This window comes from Drosophila melanogaster, chromosome 3L, assembly GCF_000001215.4.
Source record: "Drosophila melanogaster chromosome 3L".
NCBI lineage: Eukaryota > Metazoa > Arthropoda > Insecta > Diptera > Drosophilidae > Drosophila > Drosophila melanogaster.
Genome location: NT_037436.4, coordinates 24132057 through 24158767, shown reverse-complemented (window position 1 = coordinate 24158767; position 26711 = coordinate 24132057). Strand labels below are relative to the sequence as shown.

The 26711-nt window shown below is 40.3% G+C and overlaps 1 protein-coding gene across 2 annotated transcripts in view, besides 1 other annotated feature; it reads right to left on the bottom strand.

Annotated features, from left to right (window-relative positions):
- The window catches only part of Snap25 (Synaptosomal-associated protein 25kDa), a 225026-nt gene that overhangs the window by 140438 nt on the left and 57877 nt on the right, over window positions 1-26711 (bottom strand). The window lies entirely within an intron of this gene.
- Window positions 20717-25865: a mobile genetic element.

Genomic DNA, 26711 nt, shown 5'->3' with positions numbered 1-26711 from the left:
TTCGGTAACGGTATTTTAGGAACTACCCAAACCGGGGACTTATAGGAGTTTTTGCTGGCCTGATATTCCATTCCGCAATAGTTATTCAATTTGTTTATCTACTTCTCCTCTAATGTAGGTAGGGTATGAAAAATGTTGGTGAACATAAAGTCTGAGGTGCTCAAAAATGTGTGAATATTAATTTAAAAGCGCGTTTATCTTTTGCAGATCCGAGTTGCGTCGCAATCAAAAATTATTGTACGTTCAGAGCCCTCAGGTGCAATTGTCCAAATGAAATATTAGTATGGCCTGGTCTTTTCCCCGGGAAAAACAAAAAAGGCAAGAGCTGTCTTGTTCTCAATTGGCTTGAAAAATGGTCCGGTAAGACGGAGTGTCATTTTTATATTGCCCGCTGGACAGAAATAATTGTTGTTAAGGATGTTGGTTCGAAAGAATTTATGGGGCTTATATAATTCTTATCTATGAAATTTCAGCTTAACCCCTTATTTTGACCCATACAATATCTATAGTACATTGGACATCTAACTTAATATTTTGCTCTATGGCAAGTGAAGATTCCCATTTCCTGAAATGGATAGATAAATGGATAGGTGACCTCATCGCCCTATTTCCATTTTTAAAATGTTCTTGATCATATTTGCTTGCGGCACAGTTCGATATCGTTAGGGTTTGTTCTCAGTGGTATTATTTTCATGGATAATAGCATTTTCCTCCTCTACAGAGAAGTTTATGCTTATAATGAGGTTCATAATGAGGTTCATTTTTTTTTGGCTTTTCGTGTTCATGAATGGAAACAAATGTAGGGTTTTATTGTAATATTATTACCTTTATTCGTACAAATAATATAGGATATGAAAATTATAGATCGTCGTTGTGTCACGGTTAGGTCTTCACCCTCTTCTTTGTCGTCGTATTGTTGTCGCTCTCTTAGCCACAGAGGCAGAAAGGACAACTTACTTCTTCCATGCGCCGGCAACAACTCCGCTCTCGTTGATATTCGTGTTTGTGAAATCGCCATCCCGCTAATTCGACACTTTTTTCATATGTAGTGGTTGCCCTTCTTCTTATCGTCAAGGTGGTCTGGTGGTCAAGGGCGTCGCCAGGCCATCAGCCAGGGGGTCAGATAGTTGAATTCATCTTCCAACACTGGAAACACTTAGTGAAAGCACTTATCAAAGAACTTATGTATTTGAAGAAAATCGATAGAATTGGAGGCAGATTGACTAAGAGAAAAAGAGCAGTACATAGTGTAAATAAACAACGGGAAGTTACGTGATAGGCAGCAAATTATGAAATTTCTTGAACATTCCTTTTAGGTCCAGGGGCCCTACCCTGGCGACGCCCTTGCTAGTGGGATTTGGGTAAAGATCCAGAAACCAATCCCACATTCGGCCATTCTAACTAAGCTTTCGACCCGAATGCAACATCCTCATCGCTGTCATCGTCCTATTTCAATCGGCCATGGCTTCATGTATGCCGCGCACGTTCTCGTTCTGCAGCCACAGTATCTGAGCCTTTGCCTTTACTCGTAACTCGCTGCGTTCTTTATCGAACACTGCTGCGGCCTCTTTGTTTATCAAGTCTCGTATTTGAAGATAGTCTTTCGTTCTTATTTTAACACCAACCAGTAGCTCATGGCGTCGTATTAATGCTTCTGGTAAATATTGAATTGGTCGCCTGTTGAATTCTGTTTACGTTGCGATATCATTTCGAGGGGTCGTCAACACTTAACTTGGAGAGTACAGAAATTATAATAGAATTTATTCGCTTAACCTGTCCGTTTCCCATTGGCAACCCAGTAGTTGTCTTCACTGGCTTTATTTATATTATATTTCACAAAGCCTTGCGATGTAAATGCTGACCCTCTGTTCGAAATAATAAGTGCTCTGTTGCCAAAGTTAACACTTTGGTTGCTGAAAATGAAATACCCCAGGTTGAAATACCACGAATCAATGGGCCGATACACCAGCATTTTTCAAGCTGAAGTCTGAGCTATTGGACGCTGTGCGGAGTTTAGTCTGCAAAGGAACTATCGTGGCAAGGACATTGCTAAACTGTCTGATAGTCAAGCAGCCATAAAGGCGCCTCTCACAATAAGGTGAGTCCCGGGACACAACAACATCCCCGGAAATGAGCTAGCGGACAACCTAGCCAGGAAAGGGGCAGAGAACCCTCTAATTGGGCCAGAAACATTCAGTGGTGTTGGTCACCACAGAGTACTGGGCTTACTAAAGTCACTAAGGGAAGAAAAACGTCTGTACTTCTGGGAACACCTACCAGGACTTAGGCAGCCTAAGATTCTCCTCCGTGAATATAACCATAAAAGGTTCAAGACCTTAATGACACACGGGAAAAACACCGTGCGCATTTTGACTGGCCTTCTTACGGGGCATTGCCGACTTCACAGCCATTTGCACAAGATTGGCATTGCAGACAGTAAACTTTGTCGCTTCTGCTGCATGGAGGAGGAGAGCTCTGCACATATTATATGTGACTGCATGGCGCTTTCCATCAGGAACAGATTCCTGGGCATGTATGTAGTCCCACGGGAAACAATTGCAGCCCAGAACCCCAATAAAATTCTGGCATTTATACAGTGCATTGGACTTCAGGGAGATCTTTGAGTCATGAAGGGGTAATACAATAGATCCGACTGAGTCGCAGTACACATACAAACCCACTTAATAATAATAAATAACGGGAATAAATATGAAAACAAGGTGTTGTTGTTGCAGTTACATGCTCTCATTTTTGCTCGTTTACCTTGATTAATCAGTTAGTGATCCACTTTTCAATGTTTTTGACGTGCAAAGCTAGTTGATTTGTAGTTTCGACCGGATGCCTTGATCGGCCAGGGAAAGTTGTATCGTCGTCAAAAGTGGATATTGTAAGGCATATATATATTTTTTTGGGACCTCAGCTGTGTAGAGGATATAAAAGTTAACCAAAGAACGCTGCTTTGATGGAGAAGGGGCGGCGTTGCACCGGACTCCAAACTTCTTGTCGTAGAGGTATGAACTTTTTTGATTCAAAACTCCCTTGAGTCAGACTCTGTGGAATGTGTGGAAAAAATCTAAAAATACTGCTGTACAGTATTTTCGATTTTCGAAAGCTGTTCTAATTTCCGTATTACTATATTTATTTCTCTTGATAGATGAGTCTGAAGATGACAATCAACAAACGCTTTGTGTAAGTTGTGCTTCAAACAGTTTAAGAGGGCCGGTCCCGCCGTGGGCTTTATCATCGAGGTGATGGTAAATTTTATTTCTTTGTAAAATGCGAACTGATAGAAGCATTAATCCCATGCGCACCTCGTACAGAATTGGGCCAGCTCAAATTTGTGATGACTATTATTACTACTATTTGGATTAGTGAAAAAGGGAGCACATGGTTAGTATATGACTTTATATGTAGGAATCGTAAACAAGCCAGAAGAGCACGTGAGCCAAGAGACGCGGAGTTTTCATCGGCTTTAAAAACGCCACAAGGGAGCGTGTGAGAACAGGGAGAATATAGATCAATAAAATTGACGAGCACTCGGTGCCCAGATCTCAAGCGTAACACACTGAACACACACACTTTTGTAAATGCATTTAATATTAAAATTACACACGCACGTTTTGCTAATATTAATAATTAACTATTATATGAATACAACATCGTCGCCGAAATTCTGGTCATTAAACGGAACCGTGGGACCACAATTTTGGGGCAATACTTTGTTGCATTGCTGATGGCAATACTTAGTTGCGATGCTGACACCGCGTTTTGATCGTAAAGATCTCGTAAAAGATACTAGAACTGCCGACTTGTACTTGTACTGCACTCTTGTAAACATTTATCTCAACAGAACCTGTTTTGTTTTTTGTATTTTATTTATACTTTATTAAGGCATACGGGGTAGCTAAACACCCCTTTGTCATCTTGGTCTCTATTAATTCAGCCCTTGCAGGCGCGCCGGCTAACAAGAGTTAGCTGTACAAACAATAATACAAATATAACAATTAACATTATAACAATTATGAGAATATCATCATCTCCTGGTTCTCCTCAAGGGACCGTATGATGAGGTCCTTCGGCTGTCTTCTGTGGAGCCTTCTTGGTGGGCGAGCTCTGGACAGTGCCTTAACTAGTCGATTTCTGTGCCGCTCTAGTCTGTCCTGGTACCGGCTGGAGTGTGTGTTTATTGCCTCAAAGGCAGTAGATAGCATGAGGTCTTTGTGTTCCTTATCGATTTGGACAGCCTGAATGCGGCGAATTTGACTGTCGCAAGACAAGCCCCACATCTGACAACCATACCTCTATATTGGCGCTATAATTTGCTGTAGGACCTGTAGGTGATACACGTCGTCAGCAAATGTGGCCAACATTGACGTCCCGGGTAGGCTAACGTCTGGCCGAGGCATGTCGTCGCTGTACAGGCATTAAAGCAGCGGGCCAAGTATACTTTCCCTTGGTACTCCGGCCGCCACATTATGGTCAATTGACAGGGCCGAGTGGAATCGTATCGCAAATCTTCTCTTTTCGAGATACGACCTCAGGAAGCCGAAGTATGGTGCAAGCAGCGTAAGCTTAATTTTAAGCAGGAAACCGGAGTGCCACACTCGATCGAACGCCTCACGTACTCCTTGTTCTACCGTACAGTGACCAGCACGAAAACCTAATTGATGCTCGGGCAGGATACCCTTCGCTTCCATAATCCTGACCATCCCAGCAGCAATCAGTCTCTCAAACACCTTCGACATCGAAGGCAGGAGACTGATTGGCTGGTAGGACCCAGGGTTCTTTTCAGGCTTTCCAGGCTTGTAAATCATGGAAATAATACCGAGCTTCCACTGTGGAGGGAAGTATTGCAGCCTTACCATAGCGTTGAATGACAACGAAATGTAGAGGATCGCACATCTCGGAAGTGCCTTTAGGATGGAGTTGCAGATAGTATCATGTCCTGGAGCTTTTTTTTGGGGGGTTTTGTTTGGCGATGACCTCAGCAATCTCAGTCAGAAAAAGGAAAGTGCGCAAGCAGAGATGAGTTACAAATCATACAGTTATGACCTGGGTGTCTCGTTAAGACTTGGGTGTCTCATAGGCACTCGAGTGTCTTGGTGGAAAAGTTTGAAAAGTGTTACCCTTACCAGTTAGAAGCGCAGCAGCTGAGAGACTGTTTACCATAGAAGGTAACATAATTACTGAATAACGAAGTAGATATCTATAGATAGCTTTAGATAACCCCCTTTCTTGATTTCTTTTTAAAAAATTTAAATAACACGAAATTTGCATTCCTTTCTTATATATAATATTATTAGTTCTTAATGTTTGCTTCACATATTTAACTTTATAAATGTATAAGTTTTCTTTTTGACTGGATAAAAATCAAGCAACAATAATAGTAGAAATAGAATAGTGTATAAATATTATTAATAATATATATATAGTTCTTCGATTATGTACTTTTTATTAAACAAGTATTACAAATTATTTATGTTCTTCAAGATTTCACATTTAATTATTTAGACTTACGAACAACCGCTCTTGGCAACTTTTGCACTCGACTCTCCTTCACTCTACCCCCGCTCCATTTTTATCGATCTAGGGTCTAGGGTTGCATTTTAATCAGGGCTGCAATGTAGAAGTATGGAAAGATCTAATACCTATTACCACTGCGAGTATTCTTACTCAAACAAATTCCCACAATCGGCCGTCCTGACAGGACATTCGCCTCGAATGGATCATGTCATGGTTTCATATACTTTGGAACTGTTATTGTTTTTATAGGACCTTCAGGTCTCCTATCTTCTCAACCTCATATCTCCCATGATCTTTGATCTCAACCACTTTATATGGGCTTAAAAAATTACCTTTCCTTTTTATGGCTACCAAATCATTAATTTTATACTGTTTCTGTTGCTTTCTTTTTAAATCAATTGCTTTTTTATTTTCTTCCGGTATATTCTTAATGTTTTCACGAACTTCTTGCCGCAAATTTTTACGCTTTTCTTTTAACTCTCTAATCATGAATTCGGTTACTAAATCCTTTAGCTCCTTATTATCAGAAACGCGCATATTTACTCCAGTCATTAACTTAACAATGCCACTAGCCATCAACTCTCGTAAAACGGATATTATAAACCTAGTAAAAGCTGCAGGCGAATTCGAAATGTCAAACGGTACAAACAAAAGTTCGTATTGCCCACTCTGAGTCACGAACAAAGTGTACGTGCTTCTACGGGCACATGGAAAACCCATTGCTTAAATCCAATGTTGTATTTATCTTTGCACTCTGAAGTTTGTCTGAGACATTGTCCATGTGTGCCATCGGAAAATTATCTCCTATAATTTTCTCATTTAATTCGCGATAGGCGCAGCATCGACGCTTTTTCCCACCAGGACTACGGGCAAAGCATACTCGGATGAACTTGGCTGTATTATACCAAATTTTAACCATTGCCGCACCTGCTCATCGACAAAGTTTTGGTGACTATACGACTGTCGCCTGGGATGCTGATAAACTGGAACATCATCTTTCAAAACAATTTCCATCTCGACAGGGGCATTTGTGTTACGGATTGGACAATATTGTTCGATCATCTCCAATACCTTTTTAGCTTCAGGCTGACTAAGTTGAGATAAATCTATCTTAGAAGTTGCTATAAGCTCTTCCACACAAATGCTTCTAAATTCATCATTCACCTGGCGATCAAATATCTGTGTATCCCTAATTTTACCTCCATCTTCGGTTTTAATCCTGATAATAAAGTGAGTACCACTTTTGGTAACCTTCATATCGACAGTGTCCAAAATTGTCCTTCCTAAAATAGCATCGAAACCTATATCCTGATCTTGAACCAAAGGAAATTCTACTTACATTGGAATATCATCTATTAAAACGGATATATTAACACTTCCAACTGTTTTAAGGGTTAGGTACCCGCGATGTAAGTGCCAAGGGCCAAAAAATGGGGCGTAAGAGTGGGCGTGGCAAAAAGTTTTTTGGCAAATTATTAGAAATTTAGAAGACTAATAAGACATAGGAAAAAATATAAAACCATTTTTTAAGTCCTTCGGCAAATGGAACCAGCTTGAATGATATCCTTCATGCTGGCTCAGACCTATAATCCGATCTTTCGATCCATATCCTGAAGTGGCGGTATTTTCAACACGTCTTCAGTCGGAAATTACACAAATGTATCGTCAGATCTGGGTAGACCCGATTTCGGAACAGAATTCTGTTCAGAAATAAGGAAGGAGAATTAAGTACTGAAAAAGCTGGCATAGGACGTCCAAGTCGTCGTCCATTTTCAAAAGCCGGCCGTATCATAAAGCAGCTGGAGAAAATTCCATGAACAAAGCCTAAAGTTCCATTCAAGAGTTGCAAGCTATCCTAAGTTCTACTGGATTTCCATAAGGGCGCACTGAAAGACCTCCCGGCCGGGCACCTCCTTCATATCGAGTTTTACCACATCGATACCGAAATCACGGCCAAGACGCTCGGCGGAAGGCAAGGTCTGTCGAATTCTATTTCGTACCTCCTGGAATAGCTGTGCAACCTATACAAAGCGACAAGTTTTGTCCCAAATCGCTAGGTTGTTTGATCCTGCCTGCTGACTCGCTCCGTTCAGCATCCGTTCCGAAATGTTTATATTGGAGATTTGGTCACAGGACTTAGGCTGGGACGATAAGCTTTCCACCGAAATTTGGCAAAGGTGGCAATCGTTTTAAGATTAGTATTCCGACCTCAAGCAGTTTCGCGATCCGCGATGGGTCTGGTATCAGCCGGAGGTAACCATAGAGCATCACGGATTCTGTGACGCGTTTCAGAAAGCCTATTTGGCGGCTATCTACATCCGATGTGGGGCAAAAGATCTTCACTCGTCATTAGACGAGTGGCTCCGGTAAAAACCGTATCCCTTCCCTGACTAGATCTCTGTGGTACCATGCTGTTAACCGTAATGGTGACTGAAATCCTTGCCTAGATGCCAAATGGCAGTTTATATATCCGCTGCCTGCTTGCAACTGGAACACGTTTGTGGCCAACAGAGTTGCCAAGATCATGCAGACAACACCAGTCGACTTTTGAGCACACGTTTGATCTAAACAAAACTCCGCCGGTCTAGCCAACCGAGGCGTATCCCTACATGAATTAGCACGTAATTCATATCGCTCCGCACGCTTCCATGCTGACCGTTGGGTTTAGTACTAATCTGGGATAGGTTAAACGGGTTACATTCACACAATTTCTGGGGATGTCCATCCAGGTCGATTGCACTTCTAAAGGAAGACTTTTGTCCCAGTTGAGTTCAGCATTCCACAATTGTTGCAAGAAGATCTGGCATATAGCAACTGCAGGTCCAATGAGACCAAGGTGGTCGTAGATATGAGCAATAGTCGATAAGATAGAACGCTTACTAGGTTTTTTAGTTTGGTTAAGTCACTCTCGTCATAAAACTGCACCTTGTCCCCTCCAGCAACGCTCTCCAAAACACCATTTGCGGAGTTTAAAATTGGCACAGAACAGAATCTTTGAAGTTTGTTGCATTTTGTTTATAACCTCAGAAATTGAGAAAATCCTCTTGCCTTCAGCAAGCTGATGCATTACCCACTCCGACAAGAAGGAAGCTGGCTTGGTGCCTGGGTCCAACTTGAACGCACTTAACTCCTCCTTAAGAGAGTCTCTCCACACGATGCTTTGGTAATAATTATCTCGAGCCATGATACGGACACAGCGACACATTTTCCATATGTCTCCAGTGAGAGCAGCTGCAAATGATCAAAATTTCATTAAAATGTAAAATGTCAGCTTAGGTTGTATGACAGGACCTGCTAGGAGCGCCTTATTAAGGGATTGAAACACCACGCGAGGCTTAATTGTTGTACTATCCTGCTTCAACACTCAATGGTGCGACAGAAGCCAACATTCGGTTAGTGTATCCTGCCTTTAACAGGCCGCAGCGTATAGACTTGCTGATTGGAGCAAGCATATTGTATGATTTGTTATGCGTGCGACAGATCAAGCTCTTTCCTGGACTGCCACTTCTTCAAAAAACTCGCCTGGGTCGTTGGGTGGTTTCTGGTGGAGGGCAACGCAATTTAAATACCTCTACGAGATTTGAAGCAAATAACGACTGTAAATCCTTCGGCAGGTGTACCTGCCTCGCCGAGACCCAACACATTCTGCCACAAGAATTAATATTAAGAGTATTGGTCGAATAAGTATTAATAGCTGGCTGCGAAGGGTTGGCCTCAAAATGTAGCAAATGTTGGCCTCGTATGTAGGCACCATACGTGCCTACTTTGACACACACGGCCCGCGCAGCGATAATTTAAACAATATTGAACGGGGCCACAAACCTTCTTCTACTGGTGTTAGAAGTAATTCTACTACTTCTTCCCACATGAGATGTTCGAGTATAACTTCCCATGCCATGTTGAAGGTTCTCTAGTTTCTGGAATATGTTGAGGCAATCGGCAATCGGCAATTTTCTGAGGCGTTCTTAATATTTCCAAAGCGCGCATGTGTGCGTTGACCAGGTCCTAAAGCTCCCGAAGTTTATGCGCCGAAGATGAAACGAAACTCAAGATGTACAGACATTTCATCAAATTCAACTCTTCGTTGGCTGTCGATTTTATTAAAATCGATAGCTTTATGCAAATCTGTTTGCATATGGAGTTTTAATTCGTTTTAAAGTCAATCAAATGCAAGCCCACATCTAAATCAATCAAAGTGACAAAACAAACTTGACTAACTTCTCTGGCAATACCCCTAAGCCGGTCAATATAAACTTCGGTTTTGCGTTTAAGAAGCCGATGATAAGGTAGGCACATCAGCAATAGACACGTTATTATTTTAAAACTATGTCTCAGCGTTTCACAAAATCAATTTCTAATTTTCCGGACGCAAAATTCATTAATAGACTGTATATGTAAGCCATAAATGCGCCAACTAAACGCTTATCTTTATGTTTGTCCAAAGTTATGCGCGGTCGAACAGGGAAGAGAAAGGGGAAAAACGGGATCGCCTGCTCTACAATTGCCGGTCTGAAAACCTTTATTCTGTAGAGGATAAGCACTGACTTCGTGTTATTATTGCACTACGTGCCAGTAAATTCCCCGTGATCAGACCACTGCACTATGGGGCATTTGGCCTGTTTTTTTTACAATAATGTGTTTTTCACAAGTATGCAAATTTGAAGTATTTTAGTATTAATACATTGGAAATACGTTAAACTGTTATGATACAGCCCGCATAAGTTAATTTAACAATGCACCGTTATAATAACAGCTGTTAAAGTCGGCTGTTGCGAGCATATACCACGTGGCTGCTTTGCGCGCAAAATTTAGCTTAACTTTCAAAGTGTTAAAATTTAAAAAGAAGAAGAAGGAGAGTATAATTTGAAATGGATAATCAATCTTTAGGTTTTTATTATGTGTTGTTATTAATATATTGTTTATTGTGTGCGCCCAGTTCCAACTATTTGTACATTTAGCAAGTGGTGTCAACATGTAGATGTTTGAAAAAATTTTCAACTTTGAATAGAGCTACAACAATTTGTTCAAATTTGTTCAGTATGTGTTTATATCCATGTTGTAGTGTGTTCAATTCCTAACTCATATCAGGTAGTCTCTATGTGCGTTTTTTGCGGTTTTTTGAGAAATTTCATTTTTTAGGGAGCAATATCTCGATTTCCAATGCTGCCCTGCTGGAAGTGTGGCGCAAGCAAAAGGGTGTTCGTCAAAAGGAAAATTCTATTTGCACTTTTATCAGTGGGCATTTTTCTGATAGCAAGCTAGACTTTAATGAACGATTAATAATAATAATAATAACGAATGATTTCAGTCAATCTTTTGCGAAATTTGAGAAAATGCAATCGAAAAATAAATGAATTTTTAAAAGTTTTTTCAAGTTGGTTAGAAGAACACCTAGTCATGAAGTTAAAAAAGAAAAATAAAAAGGAAAGTCAATAAGCTTTACTCCCGAAAACGTCATATTATTTAAAAAGTTTGAGTGGCCGAAGACAGCAAGCAAATGAACTCGTAAGGGCGCAGAATCACAACGAACATCTTTTGGTTCAAGCTGCACCTAAACGCGGCCTGCGGGATCTTGCAACCAAGGCAGAAACCATTAGTAGCTTCGCAGATGTCTTTTACAGAGCAATGGATACTTCGGATCCCATAATATCATCAATAAATTTAAAGAGGCGAAAACATAAGCGACTATCTCTTCCACCAGAAGTCATTCAAATGTTAGCTTGCGAATTTGAACCTGATAAAAATTCTTCAGACTCTGCTGATTGTAAAGAGGAAGACGGTTATGAATTATACAATATTGAAATTAAAAATAAACTTTAAAAATATATTTAAAAAAAAAAAAAAAAATTTTTGTGGCGGACTTTTCCAAAATATTCCTGGAGGCAGGTGTAACGCATAAAAAAAAATGCATCCAAATATCTCCAATAGTTTAGGAGGTATTAATTTTTGTAAAAAAAAAAACAGGCCAAATGCCCCATAGTGCACTGCCCCATCCGCCTCTTCTACTTATTTCTAACTATTTCTATTTCTATTTCTAACTTATTTCTAAATATAAAAATGCGGCTTGCGTAGCTTTTCCTTTGCATCCCATATCATTGTGTTTACAGAGACTTGGTTAAAGTCGAAGATACTTAACTCTGAAGTTTTCCCAGGTATATACACAATATACAGGTATGATGGTCCCTCCAGGCGGGGAGGTGGAGTCTTCAATGCGGTTAGGTCTACCCTCACGTCAGAAGAGGTACTATTCGAAAGCTGTAATTTTATTAGAGATCAGAATATATTGTTCTTACATTCCGCCGTCTTCTGAATTCCTGGACTTCACATGACATCATTGACGGCTTGCTCGACTCATCGTTGTCGCACGTTATTTATTTTCGAAACTATCTTCGATCGGTCAATTATTGGATTATAATCTTGTAACAAGTCCTGCAAGTGTGTTTCTGTCCAGAGTACCACCACTAACTCAACCTGAATATCCATATTATCCTACTTTCGAGGTGGCAATCGACTTAGGTACCGTAATGAAAGAGAAATCGGATAAGTCAACCAAGCGAATTGCTTATATTTCATTGCTTTCGCAACGCAAACGTTCTGAGGCTAAATAAAAAAATTATCAATCTATCCGACAATCTCTAACAAACCTCCTTGGTTTAATAAAAAGTTAACAAACATAAGAAATTTAATGTCCAGACGTTAAACAAAATTAAAAAAAATACCAATTCTCAAACTATCCTGTGTAAATATTTAAGTCTCAAAAACTATTTAATCCGTTGTAAGTTCCAGTTCGCCCAGGATTTAAAACCTTTACCTTATCTCTGGAATCTTCACAGTTCCCACTTATATAAAAAGGAGTCCTCATAATTCCTCTTCATACAAAAGGTAGCATATTGGATGCAATATTGGAGAGGAATCTCTAAATTTAAGTAATACAGGGCTTCAAAAATAATTCAAACAGATGTCATCTAAACTGATTTCAGTAAAGCATTTGAGTTAATTGTTTCATTCTAGTATAGAAATTTGATTAGGTTTTACAATTAATCTTCTAAATTGGATTTGAAGTTATATGTATGGAATATGTATTCCCCGAGTCCCATCGGGTGTCCCATAAGGCAGCCACCTTTCTACCTCATTTAAAAATTAAAAAAAATTCGCGTGTACTTATGTTTGCAGGCGATATTAAATTATGCCGTCAGTATAAGGACATTTGGACTTACCATCGGATCTATATAACTTTCAAATATGATAACGTACTTAGCTTAAATGGCTCCAAGTGTAAAGAGATGACCTTTAGTCTTATCAACCCAATACACGCGGCTTTCACTCTATGTGGGTGTTCCTAGGACAGAAACACACGTGTTGATCTTGGCGTTCTTCTAGACTCTAAATTAAAATTTTCAATTTCCATATTGCGACTATCGGTTAGGGGTGCGCTTGGTTTTATAAAAAGGAGTTCAATAGAATTTGATAATCTTTAAATCACCAATACATTTTATTCTTGAGTATGGATCATCTGTTTGGAGTCCACAATATGTAGCTTAGTCAAACCGGAATACGTAGTTCACTCGGTTCAAAAAAACATCGCTACGGCTTGCCTTGCGGCGCCTAAATTGGGACCCAAGCCTTATATTATCTCCTTATTCCAATAGACTAATGTTAATTTATTTACCTTCTATAGCTTTCCGTAAAAAAATGCTTGAAACAGTCCAATTTTGTAATCTTATTCGTGGTTTAGTTTATAGTATTTGGGGCTGTCAGAGTCACTAGAAACTATATACCCCTAATCTAAAATCATTCCTGATCTAACATGACTTTCATGACCCCTTCAGAATTTTGTTTTGACTAATAACTTATGTAGACTAATAAAAAATAAAAAAACAAGATCGAATGCTATGGTCCAGTTCGCCGACTATCAGATACTCGTTACTCAGCTATTGAAAATGCGAACGTGAAATTTCAAAATTTTTCTGGTGTATGGATAGATACTGGTGCATAAAATGAGACAACAATTTTAAAAATTGTTCAAAAGTGTAATACCTACAACTTTTTCAAAAGCTTGGGTGTGGCAGTTTTGTGCGGTTCTAGGGCATTAGAGTGGGCGTGGCAAAAAGTTTTTTGGCAAATCGATAGAAATTTACAAGATTATTTAAATTATGAAAAAATATTTAAAATTGTCCAACAGCGTGGGCGTGGCAGTTTTGTGCGGTTTTAGGGCGTTAGAGTTGGCGTGGCAAATCGATAGACATTTTCAAGTCTTATATAAAAAACCTCAAAACGCCTCCCCAGCTTCACAGCGAACGGTCGTTTCTGCTCTCCGAATTTACCTTTGTGTTTATTTTATATAATTAATTAAACTCCGTTTGCTACGCGAGTGAATATATTTATATATAATATAATATATTATATATTATATAATATTTATATATATTATATATATATATATTATATATTATATAATATATGTATATACACACACACACACATACATAACCACATAACCATACACAAAATCATAGAATGCCTTAGGATATAAGTCATAAAATCATGTATCCAATAAGAACCCAAATTCTGGTGACAATAACAAATGCAGCCTGCCCTAATGTAAACATTAACATCCGCTGCCGAATCAGTTATTCCCACCAAAGGGTCAAAACGGCTTACGCAGCTCAAGTTCTCGGCTGATCAGTACCCATGAGTGATCCACTCAAGAATCCAACACCCAATCCAACAGACATAAACATCCGCTGCCGCATTCGCGACTCCCACCAGAGGGTCAAAACTGCTTACACAGCTTTAAGGGTCGAAACTTCCCACGTAGCTCAAACTCGGCTGATCTATATCCATGCACAATCCACTCAAGAGAGCGCCTAATTAACGTAAACATAAATGAGAGCCTATGTACGCTCAATATGAAGAAGTAAATAAGCTCAGCCAAGGGTTTGCTAAGCGTTCGCTTTGCAAATTAGATTTAGATTTTATTCAATTGTGTAAGACGTGAATTTGTCTCCGACATTCGCTTAAGTTTTTGATCAATAAAATCCTTTTTTTTTTTTAAACCAACAAACCGCGAAGTTGTAATTGGCGCAGTCGGTAGGATCCGCGTGTGAACATAATCTCTTAGAGCTAATAGATTAGTTCGAGATTAATAAAGCGCAACTCGTGACGAACAAAGTTTCGCTTGTGCTTCAGTTTATACAAAGCAGATCCGCAAAAGAACTTATGTGACAAAATATTTGTGAACAGTTATCTAACTCTCGATGTTGGATACTATTAATACAAATATAAATTAAAAAACTGCAAGTGACCATTAAAGTGTGACCCACAAAAATAAATAAAAGGTGTGACTGTTACCAGGTCAGTGTTGTGTAGCCCATCTAGCATTGATTGGACTGCTACAAAGGTGTGCGAATTAAAAAAAAAAAGAAATTAAAACCCCGGTATCAATCTACCAAGTGATTCAAAGAAAAATCAACAATAGCCAACAACATGGCACAATCCAGAGAACAAATTATGATTCTATCTGAATTACATTTGAATCAGGCTTTGGGCCAGATTCGTCACATCTCAACATTTGACGGTTCCACAAGAGAACTGGCATCATTTGTGAGACGTGTGGACTTCGTGATGTCCCTATACCCTACAACAGACAAGAGGCAACATAGTGTACTCTACAGTGCCATCGAGAGGCAGCTGTCCCAACATGCACAAGAAGTATCCCAGCTACAACAGTGCAACACTTGGGCTGAACTACGATCAGTCCTCATTGATGAATTTAAAACCCAAATCCCATACGAAGAGTTGCTAAGAAGACTTTACAACACCTACTGGAGTGGTAGTATTCGTAAGTTTCTAGAAGAACTAGAAAATAAGATGTTCGAAATTTCAAGTAAATTAGCATTAGAAAATAATTATACAAATACAACTCTTTATACCGCCGCAATGGCTAATACCATTAAAGATGTAATTTATAAAAGAATTCCAGACAGAATGTTCATGACATTAGCAAGATATGACATTACAACAACAACATTATTAAGACAAGTAGCTCAAAGGGAAGGCCTTTACGATACAATTGTATTAAATACAGAAAAAGCTAAAGCTAAATTAAACAGTCCATCTACACCACAAAGCAGTAGTAAAAATAATGATTCTCAGAAGAATAAAGGAAATAATAATGACCAATGTATAAAACCTTATTACATTCAAGCACAGCAAAGTCAAAATCGAAATAATTATACAAGTAATAATTCAAAAAAAGTTGAAAGCAACCAAGCGACATACAATGAGTTCAAACAAAAGTTAGAACAAGGTAGAGCGCAAAACGCTCTAAATTTTCAAAAACCCACATCTTATTCTACTACTAACCAGCCCCAAAAAAGGCAGCGTGAAAGTTCTAGTGGTCAGTCTAAAATGAATACCAGTGAAAATTTTCATCAACTTGCATCGGGATCGGAATCAGAAGTAGAAGAAGAACATACCCATTCATACAAATAACCATTAACGATATCAAACTCAAATGTTTGATTGACACAGGTTCATCAATAAATTTGATGAGTAAAAATTTTTTCAATTGTCCGATCAACTCAAAAGCTCCATTAGATGTACACACAATAAACGGTCACATTATTTTAAAATCAAAAATTACATTAAAACCTAGTAAATTATGTCCGACAAAGCAAACATTTTATTTACATAAATTCTCAGAAAAATACGACATTTTGTTAGGCAGGGAATATTTGGAAGATTCCAAAGCAACTATATGCTATACATCCAATACAGTCACTTTAAATTAATACACATTTAAATTGCGACTTGAAGATATTAACGAAGAAGAGGAAACACCTAAAGAGAGTTTAAAAGAAAACTTATTAGATTCCCCAAATATTGAGTATGTCAATTATGTAATTGACAACGAACTCAATGAAACAAATGAATTTCGACTTGATCATCTAAGCGATGAAGAGAGGAAAGCCCTCACCAGTGTCTTATACGAGTTTAGTGACATACAGTACAAAGAAGGTGAAAATTTGACCTTCACAAGTACAACTAAACATGTCATAACAACTAAACACGAAGACCCAATTTACAGACGTCCATATAAGTACCCACAAAGCTTCGACGAAGAAGTCGAAAACCAAATGAAAGACATGATTCGACAAGGAATCATAAGAAAATCGAATTCTCCATATTGCTCTCCTGTTTGGGTAGTACCCAAAAAGCCAGATGCATCGGGAAAATCGAAATTTCGCATAGTCATTGACTATCGCAACCTCAACGAAATAACAGTTGATGACAAATACCCAATACCAGTAATGGATGAAATATTGGATACGCTTGGAAATTGCCAATACTTTACAACCATTGACCTCGCAAAAGGTTTTCATCAAATACAAATGGATGAAAATTCTATAGCGAAGACAGCTTTTTCAACCAAAAATGGTCATTTTGAATATACTCGAATGCTATTTGGTTTAAAAAATGCACCCGCAACTTTTCAACGTTTCATGAATAATCTCTTAGCAGATTTAATATACAAAAACTGTCTCGTATATATGGATGACATAATTGTGTATTCCACTTCATTGGAAGAACACATAATGTCTTTGCGAAAGGTATTCTTAAAGCTCAGAGAAGCAAATTTAAAATTACAGCTAGATAAATGCGAATTCCTAAAAAGGAAACTGAATTCCTAGGGCACATAATTACAACAGATGGTATTAAACCAAATCCCGCAAAAATTAAAGCCGTAGTTAATTTCCCTATACCAAAGTCCACTAAGGAAATAAAATCATTTCTTGGTCTTTGCGGTTTTTACCGCAAATTTATTCCAAACTTCGCTAAAATAGCAAAACCAATGACATTACGACTAAAAAAAGGCTCAATAATAAATATCAAAGATTCAGACTATTACTTAGCTTTTGAAAAATTAAAAGTGTTAATAACGTCCGATCCCATATTAATACACCCAGATTTTAAAAAGTCTTTTTCATTAACTACTGATGCTAGCAATTTTGCTATAGGCGCGGTATTATCGCAAGAGCATAAACCTATATGCTATGCTAGCAGAACTCTGAACGAACATGAAGTTAATTATTCCGTAATAGAAAAGGAACTCCTTGCTATTGTTTGGGCCACTAAATATTTCACGTCCTATTTATTTGGTAGAAAATTCGGGATCCATAGTGATCACAGGCCATTGGTTTGGCTTGATTCAATTAAGGAGCCAAACATGAAACTTCAGAGATGGAAAATCAAATTAAATGAATTTGACTATCATATCAAATACCTCCCTGGTAAAGAAAACCATGTAGCAGATGCTCTATCGAGAGTAAAAATTGAAGAAAACTTCCTAGGAGAAACTTCCAGTAACGAGATAAGATAACCAATCTTATATTTCCTTAACGGAAAGACCAATTAATTACTACAACAGGCAGATAGAATTTATAAAAGACAATAATAATAACGTAGAAACTAAAAGATACTTTCATAAAACAAAAATTAAAATTCATTACATAGAAATGACAAATGTCCATGCCAAGGAATTAATTAAAGAATACTTATGTACCAAAAGAAGCGTAATTTTCTTTCATAACGAAATAGATTTCCTTACATTTCAAAACGCTTACATAGAAATTGTCAGTCCGAATAACATAACTAAAGTTATGAAATCAAACATCAAATTAAAAGACATTGAAACATATTCCGAATTTAAAGAAATAATTATAAAAAGTCACAGAGAACTTTTACACCCAGGAATAGAGAAACAAACTAACCTTTTTAAAGAAAAATATTATTACCCAGACTACCAAAAGTTAATACAGAACATTATTAATGAATGCGAAGTATGTAACATATCCAAAACAGAACATAGAGATACTAAACTAAGATATGAGTTAACACCAGAAACTTTTAATCCCAGAGAAAAATATGTTATAGATTTTTATTTAATCAATAATAAAACGTTCCTGTCATGCATTGACATTTATTCAAAATATGCCGCTTTGATTGAAGTCAGTAGTAGAGACTGGCTGGAAGCAAAAAGAGCTCTTCTTAAAATTTTCAATGAAATGGGAAAACCGTCCGAAATAAAGGCCGATAAAGATTCAGCTTTTATATGTTCCGCGTTACATTTATGGCTTAGGTCCGAGAATGTGAATATAAATATCACAACAAGTAAAAATGGAATTTCTGACATTGAAAGATTCCATAAAACACTCAATGAAAAGTTAAGAATCATTAATAGTGAGTCCGACCCAGAAAATAAGATAACACAATTTGAAACTATTCTCTATGTATATAACCACAAAACTAAACACAATACAACTGGGAGAACACCAGCTGATATTTTCCTTTATGCAGGAACACCTGCATATGACACCCAAAAAGAGAAACAATCAAAAATATATAAGTTGAATAAAGATAGACATACCTATGAAGTAGATACTAGATATAAACAAGCACCATTGGTAAAAAGTAAAACAACTAACCCATTTAAGAAAACAGGACACGTAGAACAAATAGATGAGAAACATTACGAAGAAAGAAATAGAGGAAGAAAAGTTGAACATTATAAATCTAAATTTAAAAAACAAAAGAGAATTAATAAAAGTAAATACAATTCCAGCTCAACTCTCGAAAATCAAGTGGGGTCCGATTAAACAGTTATTTATAATAACACTCATAATATGTTTCATCCGTGCCGTCCGTGGTCAAAGCCTAGAGGTGAACCCGATACAAGCTAAAAATGGATATCTTATATTTAAAACAGGATCAATTAATATACCTATAAACTATGAATATCACTATTTGTCCGTAAACTTAACAAAGACCGAACAAACTTTTGCAAATTTAATTAAACAAGCTGAAGAATATGGTACTATAGCCCAAATCCAATATTTAACTGAAAAATTAGACAGAGAAATGAATGGAATAAGAATAATAAAACGCAATAAACGTGGTTTAATTAATATTATAGGTACCGCATATAAATACCTTTTTGGCACTTTAGATCAAAATGACAAAGAAGAATTAGAACAAAAAATATACGATCTTTCTCAACATAGTATTCAAATTAATGAATTGAATGAAGTTATAGAAGTAGTCAATAGAGGCATTGAAGTATTCAACCATTTAAGCGCAATAAGTGAAGGTGACAGAAGACTAGAACTTTTAGTATTTAATTTACAACAGTTTACCGAATACATTGAAGATATAGAACTTGGTATGCAATTAACAAGACTTGGTATTTTTAATCCCAAATTATTAAGACATGATCCATTATCACATGTAAATTCCGAAAAATTGCTAAATATAAAAACTTCTACGTGGTTAAAATCAGATGCAAATGAAATACTTATTATTTCCCATATTTCTAGAGACATTATAAAAACTGCACATTTTTATCATCGTACCATATCCAGACAAAGATAATAATATACTTATAGAAAATGTAAATGATAAATATTATATTCAAGATAATCAAGTTTACAAACAAAACTCAGGAAAACCAATAATAAACCAATGTATTACAGGAATATTAAATCAAATACCAACAGAATGCAGATATTCAAAAACACATAACAATATTGGAATAACTTATGTAGAACCAAACATAATTTTAACTTGGAAATTATCAAAAATTGTATTAAATTAAAACTGTATAATTAATAGAGAAATTATAATAGAAGGAGACAATATAATAAAAGCTTTTAATTGTTCTGTTCAAATAGAAAATATATAATTTACAAGCACAACACTAGACCACACACAAACGGTCTATATCAATAACAATGTAACAAAATTAGAACCATTATCATATCTAAATGCTAAAGAAATAATTAAAGAACACACTAATACATACAACACATTACAAATTATTACATTAACTATACTTGCTATTATAATACTTACACTTATACTATATTTTATTTATAAATATAAAGGCATTCCCAAAAAACTAATTGTTAAATATAAAAAAGAGAATCCAAAACAAATAGAACAACAAAATAACACAACAACAGAAAATATAAATACAGTACTTGATACTAATCCTGTATTGTATCCTAGAATATCCGCCTGAGGACAGGCTAAATTTAAAGGATGGGGAAGTAGCATATGTGCCATAGTATAAGACCACATATACTTACACACACACACACACATACATAACCACATGGGTGTGGGTGTGTCGAGTTCCCGCGTATTTCGCACGTCTTTTTGCTGCGCTGCGCGAATTTCGTCATATACGAGTCCGGTCAGCCGTAAACTGCAACATAAACCTGCAAATCCACTCTGGGGTTTGCGCCGCGTTTCTGAGCGTCACGGTGTCGTTCCGGAATTCACGAGTGATCCAGTAAACTGGTAATAAATCAGATCAGCTGCATCAGACAATACAGCTGATAGCATTGCCAACCTTTCGCAGTCGACGAGCTGGTAAGACTGGCGTTGCCAGATCAGCGGTGCGATCGTCATTCGGCCGCGCGCTCGTTGGGCGCGAAATTCGAATTCAAATTCAAATTTGAACTAATTAAGTTGAACAAAAATTTGAAATATAACCTAAGAACTGAAGCTAGTTCTATTTCCCACGGAGCGCTGGGGACCAACAAGCCAAAGTCCCCCTTTTATATCTGATGGACAGAACAGGGGGGGGCAGTGCCCCCGACCCCAACGACCCGTTTAGGAGGAGTGGTAGGCTATCGAGATCCCCTATAAGAGGAGTCGGAACCCAAATCCAGGGAGGGGGAGGTGAGCAAGCAGGCCCCCCGCCGCCGAAAGCTAGCGACTGCAGTGCAGCTGTGGAGGTGGAGACTCTGGCCACTACAGTCTCCACGACAGCCACAAGCCTGAAGACAATGGATTTCATCAGCGTGCCGGCCCAAAGGGCGGGAGCGAAGTCCCCATCAGGATCGCCGCATCGCTCGCCAGAACTGACCACGACGCTCCAGAATGAGGACCTGCAGGGCATCCTGGACATGATGAAAGCCAAGATCACCGCCATTCTATCCTCGTTCGAGACTAGGCGTCACGTAACCAGCGAGGATAGGGGCGTGCTAGTGGACCTATCGGCGCTCAATAACAGAGCGATTGAGTTACAGGAGGGTATCAACAAGAAGCCCCCACCAAGGAGTACTGCCACACAGACTGAGGCAGAAAAGACAAAGCGTAGCCAGGTGGCGCCACCCAGACAGGCATTACCGAATGTGCAGGTCCGCAAAACGGACAACCATCGATCTGCCGCGAAATCCACCGGGAAGGCGTTACCCACGACGGCTGACTCCAAACCGGAAAGTTATGCGTCTGTCGCCAAGGACGCTAACAAGGACGAGGAATGGGCTAAGGTGAAGCCCAAGCGCCTGCGCAAAAAACCTGAGGCGCTAATCCTGAAAAAAACGGGTGAGGTTACGTACTCGGATATGCTCCGGAAGATGAAAGCAGAACCGAGTCTGACCGAATTCGGCAAGCACGTGCGTAAAATAAGGAGGACGCAACAGGGAGAACTACTTCTTGAATTAGAAGGTAAAGCCTCGGAGGTCATCCCCAGCTTTAAAAATGAACTAGAAGCGACGCTCAAAGAGATTGCTTCGGTTCGCACGGGCGCGCATAGGACTGCGCTAATCTGCAGCGGACTAGACGAGACAACGACGGCTCAGGACCTTCACAATTCCCTGGTCTCCCAATTTCAGGGCATCCGCCTGGAACCAGAGGATGTAAGAGGCCTTCGCAGGATGCGTGACGGGACCCAGATAGCCTCTGTGCTAATGTGCGCGAACGATGCCATTGCGGTCATCAACCGGGGCGTTGTAACTGTGGGATGGTCGCGTTGCCGCATAGCCCAAGACGTCCGCCCAATAAGATGCTTCAGATGCCTCGAATTCGGCCACCGAGCTCCCTACTGCAAGTCAGTCGATCGCTCTGACTGCTGCCTACGGTGCGGCGAGCATGGGCATAAGGCAAAGGGCTGCGTAGCCCCACCAAGATGCCTGATCTGCAGCAGTGACGTGGACAAGAACCACGCGACGGGTGGTTTTGCATGCCCCACCTACAAAGCCAACACCAAAGGAGCTAATAGCCGTCAAAATGATGCCAGAAGAAATTAACATCATCCAGCTCAACGTTAACCATTGCGCAGCAGCACAGAACCTCCTGACTCAAACAGCGAAGGAGCGCCATGCGGACGTAGTGCTTTTGAGTGAACCATACCTACCTGGTGTGGGTAACTCAGGAGTGCTACTCGATGAGACAGGCAAGGCGGCCATTAAATGTACATCCAGGTTATTGGTAGAGGAGTGGGATACCGTACCAATGCGCGGCATAGCATACGCCAAAATTAGAGGAATCCACTTCTACAGCTGCTATGCTCCACCTAGCGACAGTCCCGAGCAATTCGAGGACATGCTCGAAAAGCTGGTTAACCATGCAAGTGGGCGCAGACCAACAGTCATCGGAGGTGACCTCAATGCCTGGGCTACAGAATGGGGCAGTCGAATCTCTAACACAAGAGGACGAGCAGTGATCGATGCCATGAACCTGCTAGATCTCGTATTGCTAAACGACGGGTTCAAACCGACGTTCAATAATGACAGAGGTACATCTTTCATTGATGTCACTTTTGTTAGCAGAGTTCTAGTGGCTAGCTCGAACTGGATGGTCCATGAGGACATAACGCTGAGCGACCACAACCTAATCACGTTCGGTGCCCGAACAATGAGGCCGTCACCCAAACAGCGAAGATGTGCGCTAGGTCCGGTATGGGACATTAGGAAACTGGATGAAGACATGCTAGCATACCAGATCGAGGGCATGGAGTCCATAATTGGACACGCGGAGACCATGGTGACAGCGCTCATGGATAGGCTTAGAGCAATGTGTGATGCGGTGATGCCGAGAAAAAGGAACACGAAACGAAAGCCCCCTGTCTACTGGTGGAGTGACTCATTGCACCAGCTTCGGACGGAATGCATCAAGGCGAGGAGGCAAGCGCAGCGATCTAGAGGGCAACCGCACCACTCCCAGTGCATTGAGGTATATAAAGCGAAGCGAACTGAGCTTAAGAACGGCATATCAGCAGCAAAGGCGAATGCTTTTAAGGACCTGATTGATAGCGTAGACGACGACCCCTGGGGTCTCGCCTACAAAGTCGTAAGGAAAAAACTCAATTCCGCTGGTGCAGGATCTCCTCAGGACCCAGCCGCCCTGGCCAACATCGTGTCGGAACTATTTCCAAGCCAACACACGTTATGGCAACCCGCTGTTGACCCCCCCGCCTCTGACTTCCCGTGCATCACGTCATGCGAAGTCGTCGAAGCAGCAAAGAGGATCAGACCGAACAAAGCTCCCGGCATTGATGGTATCCCGGGCGTGATCGTCAAAGCAGCCGCCACCGCAAGACCGGAGGTCTTCAGGGATACATTCCAACAGTGTCTGCTGGACGGAGTCTTCCCCAAGCGCTGGAAAAAGATGAAGCTGGTCCTTCTGCCGAAAGGCAAGGGGCCCGCAAATGTTCCACGCAGTTACCGACCGTTGTGTCTGTTGGACATTGTTGGCAAGCTCTTTGAGCGCATACTGTACGCGCGCATTGAGCTAATCACTGAAAGTCCTACAGGCCTTCAGGGCCAACAGTATGGCTTCCGAAAGGGTAAAAGTACGCTCGACGCTCTCAAATCCGTAACAGACGCTGCCAGGAAAGCACTCGACGGTAACCGATGGTTAGGCGGCAGTAAGAAGTACTGTGCCATCATCACGCTAGACGTCAAGAACGCATTCAATACAGCGAGATGGCCCATTATCCTCGGGGCTATGCGCAACTTGGGCGTTCCCGACTACATACGAGGCGTAATTGGCAACTACTTCAGGGACCGTGTGTTATGGTACGTAACAGAAGATGGTCCAAGAAGCCACCAAGTCTCTGCAGGCGTTCCCCAAGGGTCGGTACTAGGACCGATCTTGTGGAACATTATGTATGATGGAATACTGAGCATTAGCAAGCCCAGAGGTGTGGAGCTGCACTGCTTCGCCGACGACGTTGCGATAACAGCGGTCGCCAAGACAATACCGGAGCTCCAGGACATAAGTAACGTGGCAATCACGGCGGCCATAGAATGGCTCGAGAAAGTCGGACTTAAAATAGCTGCGCATAAGACCGAAGTAGTCCTGCTGAGCAGCAGAAAGTCCGTTGAGTGCATGCGTGTAGAAGTCAAAGGAGTTGAAATCGCCTCAGCAGAAACGTTGAAATACCTTGGTGTTCTAATAGACCGAAGGCTCTCGTTCAAGGCTCACGCAAGGTATGCCAGCAAAAAAGCGGCAATGACAGCAGCAGCCTTGGCGAGAATCATGCCCAACGTGGGAGGACCCAGACTGCCGGCTAGGAGACTGTTAGTGGCGGTTTCAAAGGCAACGCTGCTTTATGCTGCGCCTATCTGGAGCTGCGTTTCCACAAAGAAAACCTATCTAGATAGTGCCCGCGCAGTATCACGGACAATGGCTCTCAGGCTAATCAGAGGCTTTAGAACCATATCGGACGACGCAGCGCACGCTCTGTCAGGCATTACACCCATTGACCTGGACATAAAGGGCAAATACCTTGCGAGTGAGGGATACACTCAATTAGAGATCAAAGAGTGGATTCGAGGAGTATGGCAGACCAGGTGGCAAGAGTCACAACGGGGACGCTGGACTTACAAACTCATTCCGCAACTAACGGAGTGGGCTGATTGCGAGCACAAAACGGTGGACTACCACATGACCCAGTTCCTCACGGACCATGGCTGTTTTCGAGGGTACCTATGTAGGTTCCGCCACGTGGATACAGCCCAGTGCCTTTATTGCACAGACGCAGTGGAAACCGCAGAGCACATCCTACTGCACTGCTCCAGGTTCGCCGAGGAGAGGGCGCAACTCGTGGCGCTCGCTGGGTCACCTCTCAGCCCGAGAGGCTTGGTTGCTGCTATGATGGCGGACAAAATCGTTTGGGATGGGGCTCACGTGATCATCGTCACCATGATGAAGCGTGTCCGTAAGGACGAGATGGCCAATCGGAACTATAGATAAGGAGTACCCCCGTATGTTGGCGGGGCAAGAACTCTACGACTGGTACGCTCAGTTGGTCGTAAAAAGGCGCTGCTGTGCACCGCAAAAGAAGATGGTGTGCAACTTGGCACCACATCCTGCTCACCGATGAAATACCTTGACTGGCAGTCCCGGTGAGCTTGACAAGGACAGGAGAGAGAGCGGAGGTTTTTGTTTAGTACGTAGGCATAAGCCCTCAGCTGAGGGTTATGAATCGTGCATGCCATCCAAGGACATTAGATGGTATCTTTAGAAGATTTCATTTTCCTGCCGTATATGGGAACAGCCATACACAAAATCATAGAATGCCTTAGGATATAAGTCATAAAATCATGTATCCAATAAGAACCCAAATTCTGGTGACAATAACAAATGCAGCCTACCCTAATGTAAACATTAACATCCGCTGCCGAATCAGTTATTCCCACCAAAGGGTCAAAACCGCTTACGCAGCTCAAGTTCTCGGCTGATCAGTACCCATGAGTGATCCACTCAAGAAGGCACCCAATCCAACAGACATAAACATCCGCAGCCGCATTCGCGACTCCCACCAGAGGGTCAAAACTGCTTACACAGCTTTAAGGGTCGAAACTTCCCACGTAGCTCAAACTCGGCTGATCTATATCCATGCACAATCCACTCAAGAGAGCGCCTAATTAACGTAAACATAAATGAGAGCCTATGTACGCTCAATATGAAGAAGTAAATAAGCTCAGCCAAGGGATTGCTAAGCGTTCGCTTTGCAAATTAGATTTAGATTTTATTCATACTTCAATTGTGTAAGACGTGAATTTGTCTCCGACATTCGCTTAAGTTTTTGATCAATAAAAATACTTTTTTTTATAAACCAACAAACCGCGAAGTTGTAATTATATATATATTTATAATATATATTATATTTATATGTGGACTAGCTTATATGGCTCCAAGTGTTAAGTTATGTTTAAGTTAAGTTAAGTTTTTATTGGGTTGCTCTTTGGACAGAATAACATGGGTTGATGATCTTAGTGTTCTTCTGGGATGCAAGCCTTATATTACCTCCTAATTCCAGTAGACTTCTTTTATTTGATTAACCTTCCCAAACTATTATACTTTTTGGCATTTTATTTCTTTCCTCGTTTCTG